This window comes from Tamandua tetradactyla, chromosome 3 (genome assembly GCF_023851605.1).
Source record: "Tamandua tetradactyla isolate mTamTet1 chromosome 3, mTamTet1.pri, whole genome shotgun sequence".
Lineage (NCBI taxonomy): Eukaryota > Metazoa > Chordata > Mammalia > Pilosa > Myrmecophagidae > Tamandua > Tamandua tetradactyla.
In genome coordinates, this window is record NC_135329.1 from 159,392,744 (window position 1) to 159,417,879 (window position 25,136).

The 25,136-nt window shown below is 38.5% G+C and overlaps 1 pseudogene; it reads left to right on the forward strand.

The window, feature by feature from the left end:
* The first annotated feature begins 23,605 nt into the window (after nucleotides 1-23,605).
* Nucleotides 23,606-25,058, forward strand: LOC143675814 (amidophosphoribosyltransferase pseudogene; annotated as a pseudogene).
* Nucleotides 25,059-25,136: the final 78 nt, after the last annotated feature.

Sequence of the window (25,136 nt, forward strand, 5' to 3'; positions counted from 1 at the left end):
TAGCAAAATAGATGTTAGGTTCTTCTTCCCTGCTCTGAAACCTAGAAACTGTCATCAGTAAACTGAAATAGTCAGAAGACTTATTTTGTATGTTTCCTTCCTCTCGGTTGACAGTCCTGTATTGCCTGCTATCCAATGTTTGGAAACTTTGTTTTGCATATTTTGTTCAGTTTTCTAGTTGTTTACAGAAAGAGTATAAATTAAGTCCTGGTTACACTATCATTATTGATAATGGAAGTTGCAAAATGACTAAATGCTACAGAAATAGCTTTAGAGATAGAAAATTATTTTTATGGGCCAAAATGATAAAGATCTAAAAATAACATGAGGAAAAAATGTATAATGAGTTTTTCTACATTTTGAGGTCCACTAAAATGGTACATGCATTGTGGATGAAAGAGTTAACAATAGCCATTATATCAACAATACAAGTAGTAGTAACAAAGCAACATATTTTTTTTTTCACATGGGCAGGCACCGGAATCAAACCTAGGTCTCAGGCATGGCAGGCGAGAATTCTGCCTGCTCAGCCACCATGGCCTGCCTGAAATCAACATACTTTTATTACTAATTTTATAAAAAATTATGGGCTTACAATGAGATGTTATCTTACACCCACCAGAATGGCCAAAATCAGAAAAATAGAAAATAACAAATGCTGGATAGGATGTGGAGAAAGAGGCACACTTATCCACTGTTGGTGAGAATGTAAAATGGTGCAACTGCTCTGGAAGGCATTTTGATGGTTCCTTGGGAAGCTAAATATAGAATTGCCATATGATCCAGCAATCCCGTTACTAGGTACATATTCAGAGGAACTGTAGGCAAGGACACAAATGGACATTTGCACACTGATGTTTATAGCAGCATTATTCATGATTGCCAAGAGATGGAAACAGTCCAAATGCCCATCAATGGATGAGTGATTAAGCAAGCTGTGGTTTATACATGATGAGACATTATGCAGGTGTAAGAATAAAATCATGAAACATGTAACAACATGGATGAACCTTGAAGACAATATGCTTAGTGAAATTAACCAGAAACAAGAGAACAAATACTGTGTGGTCTCACCAATATGAACTAACATTAATGAGTGAACTTTGAGAGTTAAAGTTAAAAACGTCTTATTAAAAGATAGAAGGAATATAGAGATTGGGTATTTGGTGGTAAAGGAATACAGAATGTGCAACTGGACTGCTTGTAATAATTCAGAAATGGATAGCACAATACTATCTAAATGTAGCACAATAAGCACACTGAATGAAACTGAATGTGAGTATGGTTGAGGGAGAAGGGCTGGGGGCATATATGACACCAGAATGAATAAAGACTGAAATGGAATAACTTAGAAATGCATAGAGATGGCAATGATGGTGATTAAATGTACAAATCTAAAAATGTTTTTTCATGGTGGAGAACAAATGGATGTCAACATTGCAAGTGTTGAAAAGGGGATGGTATACAGGAAAAAATACAATCAATGTAAGTAAGGTCTAAAGTCAACAGTAATATCATAACATGCTTCCACTGACTGTAACAAATGTATTATGCCAAAATGTCAACAAGAGGGGGATTTGGGGAGGAGTATGAATCCTTTGCAGAAGCAAAGGAAATGTCTTCATAAAGATTCCAGTGGCAAAGGCATGACTATTTACTTAGGTTAGATTGCTTATGTGTGAATGAAACTGTTTAAAAACAGAGAGAGTCCGGTGCCACAACCTCTGTGCTTCATCTCTGCTCTCCATGCCTCCTGCCCATGTGCCCAGTCCCTGCCCCACAGGAGGTGCTGAGTTCCCCTGGCTGGCTAGAATGACATGGGTGGTACTGGTTGCAAAAGCTGAGGAGCTGAGAAACAGAGAACCAGAGACCATTCAGCTGGTATAAATAGCCTACTATGTAAGCCCAGAGCCCTCAGGAGTTCATGGATGGGGAGCAGGGGACTAGAAAGTAAGCCAAGCCCCATTCCTTAAATGTGCTACCCTCATCAGCACAGCCCCATGGCCTGTGACTCATCCCACACCCCATGTGCCTGAACTCCTTCACCTACCCCTATTCCCCATGCTTCAAGCATCCCTGCAAGCCAACCCCTTGTACGTGTGCTTGCCCCTCACCTCCATCCCAAGCGCAACCCAACCCACCTCTCCTTTGCCCCTTCCAAGAACTATCTCCCCTTCCCTGCTACCTGCAGGCTGTCACCAGCATATAAAGGCTGCAGATGCTTTCCTCCATACCTAGGCTATCCACGTCTGCCCCACAGAGTCACACAGCCCCACCCCACCCACCCATGAGCTCCGCACATGGGTACATCAGTTTACAGCACTCGTAGACCTGTGCATGTGCACAGCTCCCAGTCATACCCCCAGTTCTGGGAAAGCACTGACCTGCGCAGACAGGTCATATCTGCCCCCAGCCTATGCAGGCATAATGCTGACCCAGAGCAAATACAGATGGTTCAAGAGCACATGAAGATTTGTTCATTTTCATTGGCTATAAGGGAAATGCAGATCAAAAGTACAATGAGACATCACACCTCATACTTAGAAGAATGGCTGCTATTAAATAGGAAACTAGAAATGTTGGAGAGGAGGTAGAGAAATTGGGTCACTTATGCACTGCTGGTGAGAATGTATAATGGTGCAGCCACTATGGAAGACAATTTGGCAGTTCCTGAGGAAACCAAATATTGAGTTGCCCTATATTCCAGCAGTAACACTCCTTGGCATATACCCAGAAGAGCTGAAAGCAATGACACAAACAGACATTCACACACCGATGTTCATAGCAGCATTATTCACAATCACCAAACAATGGAAACAAACCAAATGCCCATTGACAGATGAGTGGATTAACAAAATGTGGTATATACATACAATGGAATATTAAGCAGCAGTAAGGCAAAATGATGTCCTGAAGCATATGATAAGATGGAGGAGCCTTGAGGACATAATGCTGAGTGAAATAAACCAGACACAAAAGGATAGATACAGTATGACTCCACTTTTATGACCATGGTAAAAGTAAAATCAGAGGTTTATAGTACAGAATATAGGGGACTTAGAGACACATATATGTTAGAGACGGGTGAGCAGTTAGCTAATAAGGTTGAACTCAAATGTAAGTGAATAGATAGAAGGGAAGGCAGTTCTCTAGTGGGATAATAAATGATATTACTAGATTGAAGGTGAACAAGACTGAAAGGAGTTGTATAGACCTATGTGTCCCACTGATTAAAACTAGAAATATAAATTCATTCTTGAAAGAACTACTTCAAATGTATGATTTGTGTACAAACAGTGTTTAAGTCCAGGGTACAGGGGGATAACTGTTATTGCATGCTAAGGGTTATGTTTAACAGGAAAACATCAGCACTGCCACAGCAACAGCAGAGGTAAGTAATGGTGGGAAGGATAAGAGTTAAGAGGAGGTTGAGATTTCCTATTTGGTGAGGGTCTGTTTATTGGTTAGCTTTCCCTTGGGAACAAAAAAATTATCTAAAATTGAGAGTGTTGATGGACTGTGGGCTTTGGGCATTAAACATGCTGCCTAGTGAATGCAGGTGACTGAAGGATACACTGACTGAAAAATAGATTGGCAAGCGATGGTGTATACATATGATCAAATACTGTGCTGCTACAAAAAGAAACATAATCACAAGGCATGCAATGATGTAAATAAACCTGTGGGACATTTGGTGAGGTAAAATAAGCCAGAAATAGAAGGACAACTGTGGTATGGCCTGCTTTAGAAAACGCTTGTAAGAAAACAGGGGCCTAGATTGTAAGCTCTTATAGCAGACACATTTTGTCTGGAGTGATAATCATTATTTCTGGATTTTGAGGGGCTGATATATATATATATATACAACTTGGTGTTTAGAGATAAAAACAAAGCTGATCAGGTCAGGGTTAAAATAATTCAGAACACATGGATGAGGAAGACATTATTTATATTTTAGAACCACACATAATCTTTGAGACCAAAGGAAGAAAGTTTTATTTGGTCTGGAACCAAAATTTTTGGCAGCACATAATCTAACTCAACCTATTTGTATAGCTCATTTGAAAAACTGAAACACAGGGAGCTCGGAATTAGAAAGAGTCCATCAGTTTACAGCACTCATAGACCTGTGCATGTGCACAGCACTCAGTCACTTTATTCCTGTATAGCTTAATGTAGTGCCTTGATGCATTCTAGAAAATATTAAGCAGATAATCAAAAGGTATTGGCAAAGTCCCTTGAGGAATGAGAGAAAAAAATATGGGACTACTAAACTTTACCATCAGGGAATCCCCTGATACTGTGTCAAACTTTAGGGACACCCAAATCAATAGGCCAAGCCCCTGATCTTGAGGCTTACTTTTGTGAAGCTTATGTAGGCAGTGGAGTAGCTTAGCCTACCTATAGGTATGCATAAGAGTTACATCTGGAGTACCTCAACAAACCTGGAGTTTGTTGCTCAGATGTGGCCTCACTGTCTCTAAGCCCAACTCTGCAAGTGAAAGCATTGCCCTCCCCACTACATGGGACATGACATTCAGGGGTGAAATTTCCCTGGCAGCAAGGGAGATGATTCCCAGGGGTGAGTACAACCCTGGCACTGTGGGATCAACAATTCCATCTTGACCAAAAGGGGGAAAAGAAGTGTAACCAATAAAGTATCAGTGGCTGAGAGAGTTCAAATAGAGTTGAGAGACTACTCTGGAGGTTGCTCCTATGCAAGCTTCAGTTAGACATTGCTACCTAGCGTAACTTGCCAAACTCCAACCAAAACCATTCTAGTCAATCCTAAAGAACACCTAGGGCAATATATAAGAATCAACAAAAGTTCCATCCACTAGAGTTGTCTTCCAGAAACCTACAGTCTCCAGGTGGTTCTCTGGACCAGATAAGTCCTGAAAGGTAGAGTGCCCAGCCTCTCCAGAACATCAGCTAGTTCCATCTAGTTTATTATTGACAACCCCTTCTAACATGAAAGAGTTAGAATGGCCATAGCCTAAATATTCCTAAAGAGAGGAATAGTAAGATCAAAGGTGATGGTGGAAGTAACAGAGCAGATAAGATTTAACAAATGGATATGACTGCTAAGTAATTAAATTGATATCTCTTTTAGTCTCCAGTATCTTAGAGCAGCTAAAAGTAAAAACCTAAAATTGTGGAATTGTAACCCATGCCAAACTCTGAAATCTGTTCTACAACTAATTGTGGTTCTGTGCCTTGAAATTTACTGCTTTTTTGTACATATGTTACTTTTCACAAAACAAAAGAAGGAAAAGTCAATCGTGATAATTAAAAAAATACTTATTCCCTTTAGCCTCCTATATTCTGGAGGATAGAAGGAAAAATCTGAGAGGATCATATGGTAGCCCATGACAGCCTCTGGGATCTGTCCTGAAACAACTTGTTGAAGAATGTTTTGAAAACAATTGCTTTTTTATTTCTTTGCTTTGTATATATGTTACATTATACAATAAAAAAACAAGTTTTAAAAAGTGAACAGAGTGAAACAAGAGAGAAAATGTGGGGAGAGATTTACCTATTCATTGTTGGTAGGGAAGTTGAGAGGTTCAGTCCCTCCAGAGGGCAGTGTGCTTCCACAGGAGGCTAGATCTGGTGTTGTCAGAAGATCATGCAACCCCATTGCTAGTTATATACTTGGAGGAACTAAGACCGGGGACATGAATGGACATTTTCACACTGGTGTTTATGGCAGCAGTGTTCATGATTAGCAATGGATGGAGGTGGCGTAAAAGTACAATGATTGAGGAATGGAAGGGGGATCTGTGGTGCATACATAGAATGAATTATTGAGCATATACATGAAGGAATGAAGTTGTGAGGCATGCAGCTAAGTGAATGAACATTGAAGGCAGTATGATGAATGAAATGTCAAAAACAAAAAGAGAAACATTATCATGCTTCACTTATATGAACTACGTATAATATGCAAACTCAGAGAAATGAAATCAAGAACATCGATTTACTGGTTAGGGCCACCTGTAAAGGGCCCCAGATTGTAAATTCTTACAGCAGTCAGGAATTGTAACTGTTATTTCTAAATTCTGAGACATTGAGCTATTTGTGTATAAGCTGGTCATTCCCAGAAACTTCTGGTATTTATGTGACACTTGAGACTCAGAGTTAGAACTCTGAAGCAATAAAAGTCAGCATTACCCTATATAGCAAATGTTTAAAAAGTTCAAAAAATGATCAGACTTTTATTAGAGATATGAATGAAATTGATCTCACAGGACTAAGGTAAATCACAATGCAGTGTGTTTTAGTCTATAAACTGCCAAATTGTGATATTCCAGAAACAGAATAGCTTTTAAAAAGGGAAATTTATTTAAGTTGCAAGTTTACAGTTCTAAGGCCATGAAAATGTCCAAATTAAGGCACCAACAAGAGGTTACCTTCACTCAAGAAAAGCTGAAGAAGTTTGGGATTTCTCTGTCAGCTGGGAGGGAATATGGCAATGTCTGCTAGCTTTCTCTCCCAGCTTTTCGTTTTCTGAAGCTCCCCCAGTGGCATTTTCCTTCATCTTCAAAGGTCTCTGGCTGTGTGGACTCTGTTGGTTCCAGTTGCTCTAAAACTTTTTCCAAAATGATTTCCTCTTAAAGGGCTCCAGTAACTCCACCTTGAGTGAGTTGAGACGTATCTCCATGGAAACCATTAATCATCAGTTACCACCCGCAATTGGGTGGGTCATATCTCTATGGAAACAATTCAAAAGGATTCCACCCAGCAATACTGAATGAGGATTAAAGGACATGGCTTTTTGGGGGTACATAATAGCTTCAAACCTACACACAGGGTAAAGAATGATTTGGTCCTTACTTTACAACTTCAACTTCTACATGAGACCAAAGGGAAAGACGTTTATTTGGTCCAAAATTTATATTTTGAGAAGTACATTATCTAATTTAACTTGATGGTCCATTTATTTGAACACCATAATTACATAGAATCTTGAACAGGGAATGAGATCCTGTTGGTTTGTACAAGTTAGTGTGATGCTCCAATATATCCCCAAGTAATTTGGACAGAGAATAAAAAAAATATTTGCAAAGTCCTCTTGGGGGACTTGGCAGAAAGAAGGAAATATTCAGCTTCCCCATCTGGGGAATTCCTGACATTCTCACAAGCAGTAGGGAACATCAATTCAGTAGGCTGAGCCCACAATCTTGGGGTTCCACTCTATGAAACTTTTCTTGCAAAGGAGAAGCTAAGCCTATGTATAATGATGCCTAATTGTCACCCCCAGAGAAACTCTTTTTGCTCAAATGTGGTCACTTTCTCTAAGCCAACTCAGCAGGTGAGTTCACTGCCCTCACTCCTACATGGGACATGACTCCCAGGGGTGAAAATATTCCTGGAAATGTGGGACCTGATTCTCAGGATAAGCCAGGACATTACATCATGAAATTTAAAAAGCCTTTTTGACAAAAAAGGGGAAGAGAGAAATGAGACAAAGTTTCAGTGACTGAGAGATTTCAAATACAGTCAAGAGTTTATCCTGAGGTTATTTTCTGCATTACTTAGCTATCCCTTTTTGTTTGTGGTACATTGGAGTGGTTAGAGGGAAGTACCTGAAACTGTTGAACAGTGTTCCAGTAGTCTTGATTCTTGAAAACGATTCTATAGCTATATAGCTTTTATAATGTGAATGTGTGATTGTGAAAACTTTGTGTCTGATCTTCCTTTAATCCAGGGTATAAACAGATGAGTAAAAGAATAAGGAAAAATACTAGCATAAATAATAGAGGGTATAAGGGATAAAAAAATGGGTAGAGAGAAATACTAGTGGTCAATGAGTGTGAGGAATAAGAAGTATCGGATATATGACTTTTTTCTTTTTATTTCTTGTTCTGGAGTGATGCAAATGCAAAAATTATCATGGTGGTGAATACACAACCATGTGATGATATCATGAGCCATTGATAGTATATAGTGGTTGGAATGTGTGTGTGTGAAGATTTCTCAATAAAAATATTTTTTTTAAATAGAAGAGGCAAGATAACTAATGGAATTAACTGTTTAAAATGTAATTACCTGTACTCTAAAGTATTGGAAACTATGTATTGAGACATATTGAAGAGGGCAGGCCTCCGTGGCTCAGCAGGCAGAGTTCACGCCTACCTGCCATTCCGGAAACCCAGGTTTGATTCCTGGTGCCTGCCCATACAAGAAATTATTAGAATTTAGAAACCATAATATAAATGCTATTTAAATAAATAAATTTGCTGAATTTAAAGAAAAAGATTATGAGCTCATAATCTCTTAACAATTGTTGAATAACTTTCATGAACAACTCTTAAGCAAAATGTGATGTGTATTCAAAAATGTGTAAGTCTTAGTTTTTTAATATTCAGGAGCTCCAAATCTAGTCACGGAAACAAGACAACTTCTGTCTGATATTCTGTCTATGTGGGCTTATGCAACTCATTTAACGTAATATCCAAGCACAAATTTCTTCAACAGTAAATGAAAACTTGAACTAGAGGATATTTACATTTATTTTTACCTCAGAAATGTTACTGCTCATTTAAAAATATTTTAAAACTTTATTTGTGCACCAACATCTAAGTTAGGTGATGGAAGATTAAAAAAAGTCTCCAACAAATCCTCAAGATGATTCAAAACTAGCTGTAATACAAAGTTTTTCTATGTGAGAGAGTAACACAAAAACTTGATGTACTAAAACATGCACTGCTAATAATGAATGCAATAATTACTTGGTGTGACTTGTAGGTCCCTTTATTTTGGCTTACTAGGTAACCAGAAGATAGAGTTAAAGGTATATAACTCTTTCTCATACTCAACACAGTGGCTTAATTTGGGGAAAGAGAGAAAAGTAGCCATCCTGGAGCATATTCCCACTAAGTTACACAGTTTGCAACACTTTTAAATGACTACTTTGAGGCTATGATGAAAAGACGTTAAAAGGGAATATTCTGGTCAAGATGGCAGTGAATTCATACTTTAAGATAGCTACCTCTTTTCTATAAAACAAAACAATGATAGGTAAAATATAAAAAGAAAATGAAAATACTATAACTGGGTAAAAGACAAATATTTCTGCACACTAAAAAAAAAAATAATGCTTAAGTGGCAAGTGAGACTGAAGCAACATATGTACCAGACTGCAGATCCAGAAATAGCAATGGCTGTATCACATTTGGCTCAGGTGTAGAAATGGACATTAACATTACTCCAAGAGAGACATGGACTCTCAGGAAATGGGGGAGTTTCAGGATTGGGCCAATTTATTCTTTGAAAAAAGCTAATCAAAACTGCTTCTACTCTGCTGCATATAACTATGATAGAAAGAAAACTGTAGAATTACAAAGACAGAAGGACAAAACTAAACCACATTATTAGGAATGGAGCTAAGAACCCTCCTCTGCTCTTAGAAAATAACTTATGAATCAGATCATGAGACTTGCTCTATACTGGTTGCCACAGAGCAGGAGTGAGGCAACCACAAAACTTACGAATTCCAAAGCAAGTGAAAAAGCCCAGTGCCAAGAAAGACAGCTAACAAACATCACTAAAATAGGTGTGCACTACAGAAGAAATTTCACTTTGTGCAACAATCTGGCAAAGACTTTAGGATGCTCAAAGAGAAAAATGAAAGTTTATGAATTAGGAAAGGAAAAATACATAATGAAATATAAAATAAAATAGGTAGAAATGAAACAAGAAAGGTGGAAAAAGGAAGTATTAGTGTTCAAAAAATGTAATCCCTGAAAACAAGCCCAACTTGAACATAAATATAGAACAATCACAGAAAGAATCTATGAAGTGAAAATAGAATTGAGCGAATCACTCAAAACTCATACAGACGCTGTATTGGTTTGAAACTGTCATGTATCCCAGAAAAGCCATGGCTTTTCACCTTCATTCAATATTGCTGGGTGGGATCTTTTTTATCATTTCCATGGAGATGTGACCCACCCAACTGTGGATGGTAACTTTTGATTAGACTGTTTCCATGGAGCTGTGTCTCCACCCATTCAAGGTGGGGTTGCTTACTGGAGTTGTTTAAGAGAAAACCATTTTTGAAAAAGCTTTCCTGCTGACAGACCCCACAGAACCAGAGACTTTTGGAGATGCAGAAGGAAAATGCCCAGGGAAGACTTTTGAAATAGGAAAGAGAAGTTAACAAACATCACCATGTGCTTTTCCAACTATGAGAGAAACATCGAACTTCATCGGTCCTTTCTTTGGAGTTAAGATATCTTTCTCTGGATGCTTTAATATGGACATTTCTATGACCTTAGAACTGTAAACCTGCAACTTAATAAATTCCCTTTTTAAAAGCCATTCATTCCATTTCTTGTATATTGCATCCCAGCAGCTCTAACAAACTGAAACAGAAACAAAGATATTTATGTAATAAAGTAATTAAGAAACAAAAGTACACATATCCCATAAGTGCCAAAGGAAAAAATTGAAAGAAATGGTAGATAAAACCTGAGAATTTTGCAAAAAAAAAAAAAAATGAGTATGTGATTAGCAGATAAAAAATACATTCCCAGCATCAAGCAGAATAAATAAATAAAAGCAAATTTGCACCTAAAAAATGCCAAACTCAGACTAAGGTCTATTTCTGGAAATGAAGAGGAAAGGTATTGGGAAAGATTCATAGAACAACATTATTATGTTCTGATAGAGCTGTTTGGTAAATATATGGTGGCTGGTTTTATTATTCTCTGTTCTTTCCTGTATACTTTCATTGAAATATCTTAATCCACATAAAAGAGGACAATAGAGAAAAAACTGTCAAAGAAGGAGTTATCTTTTCTATATATTCTTGAAATACTAGCAATCAATCTATGAGACTTATAGAAAAAGTATAGTGGGTAGTATGTTTTATGTTCTAACTTCCTCATCAAATAGCACATACCTAACCCAATCTTCTACCAGGACCCAATCCCAAACTCATTATCCTTGATGTTAGAATCTGATTATGACTCAGAATGGATTTTTTGTGGTGACTTCCAGAGAGTTATGGCAAACTAAGGCTGCAGCACATCAGACTTCACAGAATAGACAATGATACTGTAAGCAAGCAAAGAGTTCGATGACCTGTATTCCCTTACATAGTCCCAGGTAGCAATCTTCTAGTCTTTGGCACAGATAAGACTAGAGTATAATAAGCAAAGACTGGTAATATGAACAGTAATACTGGGATAGAGGATTGCTCAGGAGGAAATTGTGAAGAATATAGCTGAAGAGATAATGTAGTGTTATTTGATGGAAATCCTTAAATTCCCCCTTCAGGATTTTGAACTTGGATATTTCATTTGAGCAGATCATGCTCACTATGTGTGTGCATGATATTGTTAAATAGTAAAGTTATTGTTATTATACCATGGTATAATATTTAACAGCTACTCAGGAAATAGTGTAGGGCTGTAAGAAGAAGAAAAATAAAGTATTAGTTAACTGATGAAATGAACAGATATTTTACATTAAGTTGGTTTCTTAATGGAATAAAAATTTCTCTATTGAAGGTAGAGGGGAAGAAATAAAATAACAGAAATAAATTCATCATTAAATTCACCCCCAGTGCAGTGAGATCCCGATGTGGTTCCTAGTTACGCAGGAAATTTATTAAGTGGGAAAGAGATGAGAGTAGAGAGCTGAAGATTTACTAGTTTTCCTAGTAAACTTCCGTAAATCTCCCTTCCAATGAATTTAAAGAACATTTGCCATACCACAAAGGAGATCTTTATTCCAAATGAAGTAAGGTTTCTGTTTCAAAATAAAGGATGGTATTATAAGAAAATTTTAAAAATTAAATATTAAGCAAAAAAGTTTACCCATTTAAACTAACATGGTGCACTATGAGAATATTTCTAAAATCCTAAAAGTAAATGTCATTGAATAAGAATTTTGCAATAAGCATATCTTTTAATATTATATTCAGGCAGTTCTGTAATGAATAGAACTATTAAATAGTTCTCTACTTGTTCAGATGTTTCTCTGTGAAGGAAAATAACTAATCTTCAGTATCTGGCATCTAAACCAGCACTGTCCAATTGAACTTTCTATGATGATGGAAATGTTCATTCTGCACTGTCCATTATGGTGCATGTGAAATATGGCTAGTACAACTTGGGAACTGAATTTTTAATATTAATTTAAATAATTAAAAATTTAATAGACACATATTGTTAGTGCTAGCATGTTGAAGAACACAGCTCTAGACAATTGGTCTAGTTTTTAATTCAACTAGCACTAAAAATAGTCAGAAAAGGGCAAATACAAAAAGAAAATATAAAAAGTAGTTGGGAAAAGTTAACCTCTAAGGAATATAAAGATTTAGCTAGACTTTCCATATCCTTTTAGGTCTTCTTTTAAACACTGACCTAATGATCATTCACCAAAATATTTTATGCGTTAAATTCATTAGTAGTCAAACTTGTACCTGTGACAACTAAGAGATCATTTAAACTGAAAATCTTTTCTTCCATTCTATCCCTTGTGAAATATTAAGTTTTAAACTAGTCCCACTAATGTGAAGAAACCAATGAAGACACATAAAATCATGTGTTTTACCGTGGTAATTCCCACATGCAACAGTAAAAGGGTAATGACTCGGAAAACCAAGTCTTTGATGAAGTGTGGGCTTACACTTATAGGAGGGCCATGCAAACCAAGATAAAAATTCACATGGGAATGAGAACTCAAATGCTTACTTTTCCCACTGCCCTTAAGTGCTGTTTCCCTCATTTCAAAAAATATTCTCTTTACAACTTTCTTCACCCTGGAAGACAATTTATTTGCTGGAGCCAACTTTCTAATTTCTCTGCATGTTTAACACATTATCCATTTCAAAACACCTCAAGAGAACAAGAAGTTAAGGCTAGATATTGAGAACAAAGTAGAAAAATCCAAATTGAACTATCTGTTTAAGCCCCGCAAGTTTATACATCTTTCTTTCAAAGATTTGTGGACTATTTTCTTTAAATGCAAAGCTCTTCAAATTTCCACAAATCTAACTTTGATATTATTTACAATATCTGGGAAGAAATGAAAATTTATATATAAATTACTATGATAATTAGATTAAATACCAATTTAATATGTGAGGGTTGTAAATCAATTTTGATTAACTCTTGCTATCTCTATAAATCATATCAAATTCAAGTTTGGAAGGCAAATATTTGCACTCTGGCGTATTATTATATTTGGGAAAGAGAAACAAGGCCCTAACATTTATTTATGTGGCTGAATAAATGTTAGAAAGAATGCTGTACCTGAAGGAGAGCAAATGTTTATCTGATTGTAGGGGAGAAAAAAATGTATTCATTATTTTGCAAGAATGGGCACATAGCCAAACATAAAATGGTGGCTGGTGCGCCAAATAATAGAGTGCCAAGAAGGTTATACCTGTGCCTCACCCACAGTCCCTCCCCTGTTTCTCCACTGATTGAATATTCTAGAGGTTACAGCCTATCTGGAAAATCTAATTAATTTGAACTTCCTGCCAAAGGTTCCCTCTTTGATTATGTTTTACATTTTTAATGCCCCTGGCCATTAAGGATTTGGTGCCAGAACTAAGCTTGCATCAGAGTCCTTCTCCTTTCCTTGCCTGCATCACCTTTGTGAGAGCTAAACTAAGTTTGATTCTTACAAATAGCCTTCTTTCTTTTCAGACCTTTAGTTCTCACATTTTAGTCTCTTTTCAAACCTGATAAATGCCTGTTCTAGTTTGCTAGTTGCTGGAATGCAACACAATAGAGACGGATTGGCCTTCAATAAAAGGGGATTTATTTAGTTAATGGTTAGTTCTTCAGAGGAAAGGCAGTTAACTTTCAACTGAGATTCTTTCTTATGTGGGAAGGCACAAAGTCATCTCTGCTGGCCTTCTCTCCAGGCTTCTGAGTTCCAGTGTGTTTCCCTGGGGTGATTCCTTTCTGTATCTCTAAAGGCCTGGGCTGAGCTGTGAGTGCCAAGATGAGATATTCTGAGCTGGCTGGGCTGTGCTATGTTGAGCTCTCTCATTTAAGCACCAGCCAATTAACTCGAACATCATTCATTACAGCAGGCACATCTCCTAGCTGACTGCAGATGTAATCAGGAACAGATGAGGTTCACATGTCATCGGCTCATGTCCACAGCAATAGAACTAGGCATCTTCACCTGGCCAAGTTGACAACTGAATCTACCACATGTCCACCCCTTGTCAACTTGGCAGCTACACACATCACCTAAAGAATATTAAGGTGCAAAAAATTCTCTCCTAGCTGTGGACCTATGAATCTCAAAACAAGTTATCTGCTGCTAATATGCAAAGGGGGACATTCACAGGATACAGATTTTCATTTCCATAGGGAAAAACTGGAAGAAAAACCTTCAGGGCAAACACCATTGGATTTCAATGAAATTCATTTATGCTTCAGCTTTAGAAAGTGGCAGTCCCACCCTTTCCGAGGGCCTATACAGTGGCCCGTCTCTTAATGAATTGACCGTGGGGAACAGTGAGATCACCTTTTTCTCGGCTCCACTCTCTCCAGACACCGGGGCCATTCCTGGACTCTCTGCCATTTCCAGGGCACACACTCAACCCCTCCATGTGGTGGCAACCAGGCTCTCCCCAGTTCCCCAAGGAGCATGCTGTACCTTCTCCAAAGCCTGAGGCTGCATGACTCTTCCACTGCAACAAGGTGGGAGACTCATCCTCGCCTTTCAGGGTAAACTCACCTCTCCATGTATATGGGTGGGTCCACTCTCCTGACTGAGGTTTCTTGGCTTCAGACCTGAACTTCCTTGGTTCTGACTCTGTAAACTCCAAGTTGTCCCTTTTGTGTCCCCCTTTGTCCAGATTAGCAGTGATTCTGTTTACACCAACAGTCTCTTCAAGCACTCCAGAACTTCTCCATCATTCTCTTCACAGTTCCTCCAAAATCTTCCCCTTACCCATCCTAAAAAACACATTCCAACATTTCTGGTATTTGCAAATTGCAGCCGAACCCCAGTTCTGGTACCATCTCTGTTCTAGTTTGCTAGGTGCTGGAATGCAACACACCAGAGATGGATTGGCTTTCAATAAAGGGGGATTTATTTAGTTAATGTATAGTTCTTCAGAGGAAAGGCAGATAACTTTTGACTGAGGTTCTTTCTTACATGGGAAGGCACAAAGTGATCTCTGCTGGCCTTCTCTCCAGGCCTCTGCGTTCTAACAACTTTCCCCTGGGTGATTCCTTTCTGCATCTCCAAAGGCCTGGGCTGAGTTGAGAGTGCTGAGATAAGGTATGCTGAGCTGCTTGGGCTGTGCTATGTTGAGCCCTCTCACTTAAGCACCAGCCAATTAAATCAAACATCATTCAATGCAGCAAGCATGCCTCCTGGCTGACTGTAGATGTAATCAGCAACAGATGAGGTTCACATGCCTAGTTATGTCCACAGCAATATAACTAGGCATCTTCACTTGGCCAAGCTGACAACTGAATCTAACTACTACAGGGTCTTTTCACACTTTTCATCATAGGGATCTTCTTTTCTAAGGAGGTTCTTGATAAGTATATCAAACTAACCTTTGGGCACCTGGGATACCCCAGCTATGATGGTTAGAGAAACTAGCATGAGCAGTGTCACCCTTTTCCATTCCCCAAACCAGTTTTCTAGTCATCTCGTGAGGGAGTCAATGTCTGAATTTTTCACTAATTCTTTAGATGAGGTCCTCAGACCTTGTAATGCATTGGTAATAGTTCCATTTGGAATTGTATTATTGGGGATAAATATCTAACAACTACCCCAGACCATAATGCAAATGCCTCACTTTTCAGCTAACATTATGTCTTGGGCCATCCTATTCTTCCAGGTCATTTGGCTAATAACATCCAACTGTTCTGCTATTCCATCAACTGCAACCTTGATGTAATTGACAAATCTTTGCTGACTAATCCAATCCACATTTTTGTTGATGCTAATCTACCAGAATAAGAATGATTTAAATCTTGAAGGTACTTGGCTTTTAGCCTTAAACTTATCTGGGATTTCCCTTGGCACCCCTATACTGCCTAAATTAACTTGATCCTCCTCCTTTTCAAATGCCAGGGTGAATGGGATGGCCACTTGGACCAGAGTACAGGTCCCCTTCCACTTTTGGGGCAGAACTGGTCAGAGGATGCCCTTTCCACAATACCACTGAAGACTTGCTCATGGTGGTGAAACTGAAGAAATTGCCAGTACTATTCTCAGTCACATCCCATGCTTGGGTATGCAAGGGCATGGTCCCAAGACTCTGGAGCCATTTCTTCCCATCTAGAGAGATAGGCAGAGTGGTTTTCTGAACCAACACAAGAAGACAACATGGCCTTGACTTTTCTGCTCCTGACTGGAGGAAAAAGAGGACAGTGTAGTATAATCTCACCAGGAGTAGTATTCTGAAAAAGGAGTACCATGTACTTGAACTCCTTTTCATGATCCTCCATACCCACTGGGGAGGGCACAATAAGAACAGTGGTTTGGCCTGTTGCATAAGCATAACAGTTGCTTTTTCTAGACTTTGGACTGTCTATTTGATCCATTCCACCCAGGAATTTGTATCTCTGCATCCTGCCCTTATGGTTTGCTCCAAATTTTCTGTCCTGTGCACTCTGACAACTTTGGGATCATTCTGTATTAGGGAACTAATCCTAGCTGAGTATCCTAGGGTGTTAATAGAAAAGGGCATTATTGGTGTTGAAGGGCCAATTGAAAAGGGCATTGTTGGTGTTGGGGAGAGGACCTGCATCCAGAATTTTCCCAGGGACTCTCCCCCAGTAATTTCTTACTGGCTCTGGACACAAATACCCATTTTCCCAACTTGATCATCACTGATTCATCAAGTTTCTGTTGTCCACCATCTAGCAAGCATTAAACTACACAGTTTGAGGCTCTAAACTTTCAACTAAACTCATCACCAACTTGACAGGCCTTATTGCATCCCGAATTTGGAGCATTATGACTAGTATAATTACTCTCATTTTTAAAATGAGTCTCAGATCCCTCTTCTTCCTTTGACCAGGGTTGCTATTAATAATTTGAAGTTAAAATGCATACTCCAAAACCCTCAAATCCTAAAACCCCCTTTATCACCTAACTATTGTCTCTTTAATGTAATTTTTAAAGGGTCTGAAGTTGGAGTCATTTTCCAGGAATCAAACTTATCATCTGGCTCAGGTACTATTCCTTTCACTCGGAAATAGTGGGTCCAGCCCTTCTCTGCCATCTGAATGGCTGTGTCAGTTGTCAACAGAACTTGATAGGGTCCTTCCCAGGATGGCTGGAGTTTGGACTTTTTCCATGATTTGATGAGTACCCAACTGCTGGACTAGTGTGGAAGGACAGCAAATTCAAGAGGTGTAGTCTGGGCCTGCAAGTCATGGTGCCTGAGGGATGACAGAGTCGAGGACAAAGCCAGTACATAATTCTTTTTTTTTTTTTTTACATGGGCATGCACCGGGAATCAAACCTGGGTCCTCTGGCATGGCAAGCAAGCATTCTTGTCTGCTGAGCCACCGTGGCCCACCCCCAGTACATAATTCTTAAGGAAGATGTCCTTTTATTCTAAGGAAGGGAGATCTCTAGTTCTTCCTGGAAACGGCAAGCCAAAGAGCATTTCATAAGAGGAGGTCCATAATTCTTTCCTAGGGAAAGTTCTAATTCTTAGCAGAGCTATAGGTAGACACTTAGTCCAAGGTAACTTGGTTTCTAAGACCAGTTTAGAAAGGTGCTTCTTTAAGGTTTGATTCATTCTTTCCACCCCTCCCAAGGATAGCAGTTGCCAGGGTGTGTGAAAATCCCATGCAATGCCCAATCTTCACATGGAGGTAAAATGTACAGTGGGAGGTAAAATGGCTGCCAATGTCAGAATTGAGATTCTCTACTGTGGTAGTTAGATTCAGCTGTCAACTTGGCCAGGTGAAGGTGCCTAGATCTATTGCTGTGGACATGAGCCAATGGTGTGTGAACCTCATCTGTTGCTGATTACATCTGCAGTTGGATAAGAGGCATGCCTGCTGCAATGAATTATGTTTGATTTAGTTGGCTGGTGCTTAAATGAGAGAGCCTAACATAGCACAGCAAAAGCAGCTCAGCATACCTCATCTCACCACTTGCAGCTCAGCCCAGGCCTTTGGAGATGCAGAAAGGAATCAACCCCAGGGAAAGTTGTTGGAACCTAGAGGCCTGGAAAGAAGGCCAGCAGAGATCACCTTGTCCCTTCGCATGTAAAAAGAACCTGAGATGAAAGTTGGCTGCCTTTCCTCTGAAGAACTATATGTCAACTAAATGAATCCCCTTTTATTAAAAGCTGGTCCATCTCTGGTGTGTTGCATTCTTGAAGCTAGCAAACTAGAACATCTACCAACCCATAGCAGGGAACAATTTTTTCAAGGATAATTTTGGAAGTCCCCAATGCTGTAGTTGAGACTAGAGGATATGCCTCTACATACCCTGTTAGATGGTATACAAGAATCAGAATATATTTTAGCCATTTCACTGGAGGCATCTCAGTGTAATTAACTTGAATGCTTTGAAATGGCCTGGGGCCTCGTTTCTTTCCCCCTTGTACCTGTTTCCTGAGAACATTTTTATTGATCTTTTGGCAAATTATGCACCAGTCACATGTTTGGATTAGCTATCATGTAGAGACCCACACACCCAAAATGTTTAAGAGCCAGGCCACACATGCCCTATACTCTCTCAGTGACTTCCCTGATGTAAGAATGCTAATATTTCCCTTATTACCTGTTTATTCAATATCTCCTGCCATCTGTGAGGACACATTTCCCCTGAATGTTTGGGCTTGCTCCCAATTGGCCCAGTTCCTTTACTTCCTTCTCAGAGAATACAGGGACCTCAAATTCTCTGGGAATATAGGTTTTAAGACCACTAACTTCAATGGGATGCAAAGGGAAGCTTCCTTAGCCTTTTCATCTGCCAACCTGCTTCCTTTGCCTCAAAGGTATGGCCTTTCTAGTGTCCATTTATGTGCACCACTGATATTTCCCTTGGTAAGAGTAGATTAATTAACACTTGTTTTATTAGCTCTCCATGGATCAATTCCTTCCCCTTGCTATTAATTAGTCTCCTTTCTTTCCAGATTTTTCCAAAAGTGTGGACTATCCCAAAGGCATACTTAGAGTCAGTGTAGACTGTACCATCTTTTCCTTCTAATAATTTGAGGGCTTGGTTTAATGCATACAACTTGCAAGTTTGAGCTGACCAATCATTGGGCAATCAACTAGCTTCCCTTAATTTATAAGTTAGTCTATCCACAATTGCACAACCAATGTGTCCTTTTCCCTCCAGGACCCTAGAAGACTCATCTATGAACACTTTTTCCCCTGAAGGTAAGGGGAGATCCCCTAGGTTAGGCCGAACTTGGCTTTGATACTCAATTAAGTCCAAACAGTCATGTTCAAATGCTTTCATCTGGCCAGGTCCTTTCCAAAGAAAGGAGGCTGGGTTCAAGCTATTGTCTAGAGTCAAAACCAAGTCATCCTTGTCCATTAAGACAGCCTCATACTTCAGGATTTGGGAATCACTCAGCCACCTCCCTGCCTTTTGGGATAACATGGTCATGACCTGATGAGGGGTACTGATGACTAATGCCCCTCCAAAGGTTAATTTCCTACTTTTTTCTTCTAGGAGAGTGGTTGCCGCAAAAGCCTGAATGTGCCTGGGCCATCCTTTAGAGACAGCATCCAAAAGTTTAGAAAGGAAGGCTACAGGTCTTCTTTGGCCTCCCCAAGTTTGAATTAGTACCCTTAATGCTATTCCTTCATCTACTGTAACAAAGAGATGGAAAGGCTTCTCAAGGGAGGGGAGAGCTAGAACAGGAGCCTATACTAGTGCCTGTTTGAGCCCTTCCAGGGCTCCTACTTCCCCCTCCCTCCATTTAGTTTGCCAGGCATTTCCTTTAATAGTTTTTGGTATAACCCTTTAGCTTAAGAGGCATAAGACTCTATCCACAACCTACACTTCCCACTAATCCCAAGAAATTCCTTAGTTACTTTTTTGTCTGGGAAGAAGCAATCTAACTATGGCCTGAATTCTCTCTGGATTTATTCTCCTCTTTCCTTCACTTATGAGATGGACTAAGTATTTAAATTCCCTTTCCACAAACCATACTTTATTTTTTGATACCCTTAGTCCTTGGTCCCCTAGGAAGTTCAACAGGTCCTTTGTCATCTGGGGAACCCCCTGTTTTTCTTTACCCAATATTAACACATCATCTACATACTGTAAAAGGGTCATTTCAGATGGGATTAAAAATGTTTCCAACACTTTTTCCAGTTCCTTCCCAAAGTGGTTGGGGAACTCCATGAAGCCCTGTGGTAGAACTCCACCTATATTGCTGCCTCCTTCCAGTAAATGGATTTTCCCATTCAAGGGTGAGTAAAGGTCAAGAGGGCAGGCCCAAAAGGCATCCTTCAGATTTATGACACTGAACCACTTTTGATACTGGGTACTCCTACTAAGGAAAGTATATGGGTTAGGGATCATGGGGTGTCTAACTTGAACAATTTGACTGATGTCTCTCAGGTCCTGTAACATCCTCCAACTGCCATCTGCTTTCTGGATGGGAAGAATGGGAGTATTGAAAGAGGCCATACAGATTTCCAAGAGCCCATCTTGAAGGAGAACTTCAATAATGGGCTGAAGTCTTTGTCTCCCCTTCAATGGGATGGGATACTGTCCTTGACAAATCACCTCCCCTACCTTTTACATTTTAATTTTTATAGAGTGAACTTGCAACCCCTCCCCCATTTCGCTCCCTCACCCTCATACTTTTTCTTGGATGGCTTTCGTATCTTCCTTGGTAAGCAAGGCTAAGAAAACTTCTATATGGCCATCCCTTACCTCCAGGTCCAGTCCCATGGGTTTCTATCAGATTTCTTCCTAACAAATTATTCCTTGCTTCTGGAATGTATAACAGGGAACTTATAACTTGGTTCCCTTCCCAATAGATATTAGTAAGCTTGAAAATGGGGACTTGAAATCCTTCCCCTTTTACTCCTGAAACTGTGAGGCAGCTACCAGAGAATTCAGTCCCCTTTGGGATGTGCTTCACAGAAGATTGAGCTGCCCCAGTGTCTACCAAGAATATAATATCTTCCTTATACAAGCTCACCTTCAGATTTATCAAGGGTTCCCAGTGGCCTCTTGAGACAAGGAGCCTCTAACTTCCCTAATCTTCAAAATTCATCAGGTGTATCACCTAACCTTCTTTCTTTAAACTTGGGCACTCCTTTTTAAAATGGCCAGGTTTGTCACAATAATAACACCTTACTGAATCCCAAGCCCTCCTCTCTTCTTTATTTCCTCTGGCCCGGACTCTTTCTCTATCTTGCTTCTGCCTGTCTCCCTGCTCTATCTAATCTCTTCTTGACCATGTGGTAGACTGTACTTTTCATGACTTTAGCTTTCTGCTTCTCCTTCTGCTTCTTTCATTCTCACCAATACTTTCTGGGACTCTCAATAGCTCTTCTAATGGTATATCCATCCATCCATCTATTTTCTGGATCTTTTTCTGAACGTCAGGCCAAGACCCCTTCATGTAGCTGATCTTTAATATTCCTTGGGCCACAGGGCTATCAGGGTCCATTCCTGAGTATTTCCTTGCCTGGTCCCTCAACTAGGGATGACCTTGGAGGCTGTGTGTTCCAGATAGCCTACCTAGTTGCAAGGTAGATAAGGACCAGCCAACCTTCATTAGATTTTACAGGTGTGTGAAACAAACTTTTACCAAGCCATTAGGGTTTGGGCTTCATTTTTGCAGATATAGGCAAGCCTATTTTGAATAATTCAAAGAATTTCTCAAAATGTCTTAGAATGTTTTTAACGTTGTCTCAAGGACAGCAATAGTGATACTCTGGTATCAGTTATGAGCAATTCATGAATTTCCATAACCTTTCATGGCTAATGGTCCTGCATTTATCTCCTTAGGAACAAGGGAATTGCGTAAAGAGGCTTATTTTGGCCTTTGAGAGTACACATAATCCCTTTCAGATGAATGTCCAACGAGAAAGAATAGTGTTTGCTCCTTAACCAAAAATGCCTTAAGATAGAATTTTGGAGACAATTGGCCAAGAAAACTTCCGAGTTTCTCAAACTGCTCCACCACAGAAAAGCAGCAGAAGTCATTGGTGCTGAATAGATTTGTATACCAACATCCATTTAAACCATCTTTATTTATATTTTTCTGAATGTATAAAGGTCAAACAAACATTTTTATGCTGTTCATAAAAAAAACTGTAACAATATAGCTACCATCTTAACATATTACAATGGAATTATTTCATAATATTTGCTTTTTACTTCTGCCATAATTGAGTCATAGGGCACTGGCCACATAAAATCCAAAGTGCATATGAACCAGTAGCATGGACAGGTAAATAATTTTCAAACATTTCTAAAAGTATGATTTTTATAATGCACAATGTATAATGTACATTATAATGTACAATGTATAATGTACAATGATTAGAAGTCCTAAAGAATATATATGTGTGTATATATATGTAATTATATATTTTATAATTTTAAAATTATAATTATAAAATTATAAAGCATATAATTTTATAAATTTATAAAATTTTGAAAAATTTTATAAATTTTTTCAGCTATAACCAAATACTGGTAAAGAGCCATCTGATATTTAAACATGAACTGTAGGAACCCAGGGACAGCTTCAAAAGGTTTCTGTACCGGTTAAAGGATTATGTTAGCTAAGTGAAGTGATATATTATGTAAGCTACTTAGTTCTGCTTTGCATAATAATGAGTTTTGTTGCTTTTAGGGTAGGATGAAAGTTAGTGTTTGACCTTCTTGTCTGCTTAACTCACTCTAGAGAAAGGCATTAGGAGAGAATAAAAAAATTGTATTAATGGACTACCACATGTGCACTCAACCATCTCTCTGTTCAAATTGGATGTGTAAATTTAATCTATTTTTTCAGTTACATCAAGGACAAAATGGTTTGTTTCAAATCTAAAATGTTTTAACTACACATTGTTAAGTGACTATTTTCTATATATGTTAGGGGTAAAAAAAGGGTTTTAATCTTCAGCATAAAACAGTTAAATTAGGGTTAAATTTACCAGAAAATAGTGTTTCTGAGTTGAAAAGCAGATTGTTCTGGAAATTTTGAAACCTCCATTTTTTTGGTATACCTTTTTAAAGGGGCAGGGACTACTGTCTCTAGACTTGTTTAGGTGTGATCTTGCTAAAATTAGAACTATATTCAAGGTTATCTTGCCACTTTTATTTCATAATTCTAGCAAGCAATTTGATTTATGTTTTTTCTTCTAGGGAACTTTGTAGTACTGCATTTTAGAATTAACTGAGTTTCCAAAAGTACTAACTTGAGGTTTTGGCTTTATCTTCCATCTCTGACACTAAATGTCATGCAATGAGAGCAAGACAGACACCTACCACTTTGGTTCATATTATCTTTACCTTTAAAATTAAGAAGGTGAACTAGGTAGTCTCCACTGACTCTTTTTCCAATTTTGAAATTTTATGAATCTATGAAAAGGCATTTTGGTTTCAGTTGAATTCAAAGAAAGTGATAACTATTTATTGAAGATAAAAAGATGTGATGGGACTCTTAGGACTGCAGCACAGGAGTCAGGAAAGTGCTGGTATGGTGACCAGAGAAAAGAATACAGTGTCACATTCAAAACACACAAGGGTATTTATTGGTCTAGTAAATCATGTCTTTAATGAAGATAGTTTAAAGAAATCATATACTTCAAATCTTGGAATTGGACATACCACGTATACTACCACAGGAAAATGTGAAGTAGAATATCATCAGCCTTTTGTTGCTGAAACACTTTATGGGAAAATAGCAGTGGCACATAATAGCGAATTGGTAAATGCTGCTTGACTAAGGAAAAAAGATTCTGTATCATAGTGTTGTGTCAACAAGTTCTGATAGTCAAATGATTACACAGTTATTGGCATATATCCCTCCTCAGGAATGAGATGACACCCCAGATTGGGTAGCAAGGATTGAAAACTTAATGAAAGAGGCACCTACAGCTTACTCCCTGCTTACCATACACAGAGATGGTATTTATGCAATCCAAGATCCTTATGGAAATCAGCCTCTATGCATTGGTCATCTTGTTCTTGTATCTAATTTAAATGAAAAAAGGGAAAAAACTCTCAGAAATGGAAGAATGGGTGGTATCTTCAGAATCTTGTAGCTTTTTATCTATTAGTGCAAGATATTACTGTGAAGTCTTGCCTGGAAAAATTGTGAAAATATCCAGACATAGTGTACAAGCTCTTGATATTATATCAAGGTCTGAAGGAAATTAAACAGCATTTTGTTTATTCAAATGTGTTTATTTTGCAGGTCAGATAATGTATTTGAAGACCAAATGGTTTACATGCTAAGATACTGTTGTGGTCAGCAATTAGCAATTGAAACACCTGTGGATGCAGATTTGGCCAGCCCTGTTCCTGAATCTGCTACATATGCTGCCCTTGTTTGTACAATTAAGTGTGGACTTCTATATATGGAAGTGCTGTGTAAAAAAATGCTATAAGGAAGACCCTTTATTTAGCCAAATATGCAATTAATACAACTTGGTGTTGCAAAAAAAATTGACATATTGTCAGACAACTTTATAGGCAAAAAGAATCATTCTTTATAGGTGATTCTACTGTGAGAGGCAATATCATCTCTCCCATAATAAAACTGTTCAAAGAATCTGATGCTAAAGAAGTGCACATTGAGAAGCCTCACCACAAATTAGATATCTGCACTTCACAGGAATAAACAGTCGCACAAAAGAAGAGCTTATTACCAATAAGCCAGAATTTGATCACCTTGCAGAATGTTTAGGAGCAGTGTTGTATATTTGTCAGTAAAAAGAATGGCTTCACCTTTATGAGAAAGGGTGAAATTTAGAAACCAGAAGGTGGAAAATCAAGAAATTATGATTCAGAAAAATGGAAATGGTCTGAAATGTTTTGAAAAGAGCAGTCATTGTACAGCATGTCTCACTGGGGAATCCCTATGGTATTGGAAAGGTAACTAGTGGGGGGCAAATAAATCCTTTCAAGATATAAAGTTGGTCAAGAAGTTATAGTAATTACACCTTATTATCAAGTTGCTA